Source organism: Ochotona princeps, unplaced genomic scaffold, assembly GCF_030435755.1.
Source record: "Ochotona princeps isolate mOchPri1 unplaced genomic scaffold, mOchPri1.hap1 HAP1_SCAFFOLD_2956, whole genome shotgun sequence".
In the NCBI taxonomy this organism is placed as follows: Eukaryota; Metazoa; Chordata; class Mammalia; order Lagomorpha; family Ochotonidae; genus Ochotona; species Ochotona princeps.
Window position 1 is genome coordinate 38,728 of NW_026700545.1, and position 3,720 is coordinate 42,447.

Here is a 3,720-nt window from a genome sequence, read left to right on the forward strand (position 1 = left end):
AAGTATTGATGAATTCCGGTGAATTTGTGACTGGAGTTTTCCAGAGAAAATCGTTTATATGTCTGCTTCTCTATGGAAGTGCATGCACGAAATATAATGCATATAGCCACGGTCCCTCGTCGCCCGCTTCCTTCCCATCAATTTCTCTTTTTCCTTCGGGAAAGCATCCAATCCTTCTCTTCTTACCAACTTCTCTCCCTTTCTTTCTGCTAGACACACAACACAAGAAAACATGGAGAGGTCTCTCTTTACACTTGGTGTAAAATATTAGGAAAACCCCTACCCACACATATACACACCCATTCAGACAGACACACATATACACCCATAGATACATATACGTATCTATATATACACATACATATATATCATATGTTGTATGTACATATATGTACTAGATGCACAACTATTTCTAAATATATATATATATATATAGAGAGAGAGAGAGAGGGACTATATATACACAGAAGTAAAGCCTTACAATATATATATATTGTAAACATATATATATATTGTAAACATATATGTATATATATATATATGCATGTGTATATAGAAGAGTTGTATACATGAGTATCTCTCTCTCTCTATATATATATATCGAGAAAGAGAGAGAGAGAAAGAGATAGAGGGAAAGCGGAAGAGATGTCTGTGTTTAGCATTTTTCTTGCTAGAAAACATTCTGTCTCGCTCGAACTCGAATAGAGGCAGATTTAATAGAAAAAATGCAAACAGACACCAACATAGACACAGACATATATATACAAACATATACATATACATATATATATACATACAGCACGCATGCAATCGTATATTTCCTACACGGTAAGGAAAGTAGAAAGAGCAATATAAGATGTACATAATTGTTTTTCAATAGACGTAGAGTACATGCCGCTCCAACTGATAAAAGCAATCAGTACATATATATATGTATATATATACATATATATATACGTAAATATCTGGGAACTCGCCTCTGTAGCATGTAATTACACAGAAATAAAGAGATACTTATGTAGAGAACGCTTTTGTGATTGTATGCGAGGAGAAGATATGTTCACATGGATATATGTTTGCATGCACCCCGAAAAAATGTGGAAAAAGTAAAACGACAAGGAGATGGCGATAAATGCAAAAGAGTCACCCTTCTCCTCCTCCGCCTCCTCCGAAATTTCCTCTTTTCGAGAGCTTTCTCGACGCTTTTTTCGCATCAAGACAAGAAACACTTTCCGAGAAGAAGATGGGAAACGGGACGACGCAGAACAGTAGAAGAATGTGCTGACTGTGGTACAACTACGTGAACAAGAAAACTTCTGTAAACGTTGAAGTTTAATGTGCAGAGTGCTGCAAAGGAAAGATTGGAATTTCACTACAACATGCATGAACCCAGACCCACACGAATAGGCGCGTGAAGCACACGCTCCCCTCTGAGACAATTTACTCTATTTTTACGCTTGAGTATCTACGTGTATATACATGTAAATACAGATGTATACGGCATACACACACATGGTATAGACGTGCCTCCTATACGGGTTGGCATATGCACAGCTATATATAGAGAGAGAGAGAGGGAAACATATATATGTACATATGTACATATATTTATATATGTATACATATACTCAGATAGAGAGAGACGGCTCTACTATCAAAACGACAAACTGTAGGCTGAGTAGCCTATACGAATGAGTATATATACATATATATATACATCCATTTATATATGGGCAGCTCTTTATATACATGGATATATAGGGATTGCTCGACTGGCGAAAAACATAAACAGCGGCCCGGTCAGCCCCTACATATACATGGATGTACATATATATATATTTATTGATTCTCATATTTATATACGGACTGCTTTATATATATAAACACATATGTCTGTATACACGTGGGTTGCTCAACTGGCAAAAATCAACCAGCGGAACCTCCGGCCTGTATAGAAGACTATATATAACTATATATATACAAATATACAAATATATACATACACATATATGTTTATGCATATATATATATATAAGTATATATGAAGTGCTCGACTGGTGAAAAATACATCCCGGGCCCAACAGCCAATATACAATATATATATACATATATATAGATACATATATATATATATATGTACATATGTAGAGTCGTATGTATATATATATATATATATGTATGGTTACATATACATATATATATATGCATGTGACGCCTCAGACTGCAATGAGTGATTGAATTATTAAGTGCTGCTTGCAAAAGAAAAAGCTAGTCGGTAAGTGTGTGCGTGTGTCTATGCAAGACGCACATATACGGGGGCATGCATGTTCGCGAAGACGTACACCTGCCATCGTTCTGCTCTCTGTCTGTCTTTGCAAACCTTTACCATCCTCAAACTCCTTCCTGGATACACTGCGTAATCCCCTATATATATACATATGCGTAAGTGTATACTTTCAGGTTCCCAGTGGATTGCTCTAGGTCAGTTCGTTGTCCAGTACACATATATATGAGACTATAATCTGCTTGCTGCTTGTAATAGTCTGCGAAGGAATACTTATATATATATATATATATATATGTTTGCCTAGTCGGCGAGTATGTGTACTGGTGCTGCTGCTGCTGCAGCGGCAGCAGCCATCATATTCGCAGTAGTTCGATGTCCACACGGTAGAGTCACTGTATATATATTTTTATAAACATATGTGAGTATTTATGTATTCATATACGTATATATACATATATATATATATGTACAGATATATGTACAAGTGACTTCGTGTATAGCGACTAGAAATCCGCACACATAGTTGAGGCCGCCACGTGTCACGCAACAGCGTCTGTCGTCATAACATATGTATTATAGGGCTGCATGCAAGAAAGTTAGAACTTTCTGCGGAAAGCTAGCTACACGCATGTTCAGAGGTATTCGAGCGGAGGTCGTTACGCTTACGCGTATAACCTGGGTCTGTATGTGTATGTTTGAAAGCGAAGTACACTAGAAATATGGGGATTTCCCCTGTTGCATTTTACATACACACGTATGTGCTGTCTCACGTATACATCGTGTGCATGCGTTTTTGGTTCTACATAAGGCATGGCGGGGTCACGTTAACACCCCCTGAGTGGACGCAGTGGTGTCTCTCTGCGTCTTTGAGATATTCCGAGAAATGGCTGATGGCATCTAAATCAGGTCTTCGCGGCCTGCTTAGGCGGCCTTGTCACGTAGACGAGTTGCTTCCCCTTCTCTTTTCTTTATGCGCAACAACCCCTTGTGCCTTTGCGTTGACGCTTCTTCTGCATCGACTCTTTGTTAAGACCTTTCAAAACGGAGTTACAGCCTCATATATACACGTCTACGCTACATGCATGAGGCACACACAAGTAGTTCCATTTTTGTGTAGTCTCGGCTATTATATGTTATTGCATGCACGTAGTTAAACAGCATCCGCTGGGGCTACCTGCTTGATGCACACATACATGTAGCTCCTCCAGTGGCGCATTCATGTGAGCTTTTATATAATTTGTGCATGTACATAGTAAAACAACTTCTTCATATTCGGTAGGGCAATGTATGCATGCATGAAAGTGCATGCACGCGTGTCCCTGCATACACGCACAAAAAACAAGACCCCTACTCCTCCTCCTCCTCTTCCTCCTTACCCTTCTCCTCCTATTTACGACTACGTGTGAGTTGAAACACCAATCGAAAGTCCCAGC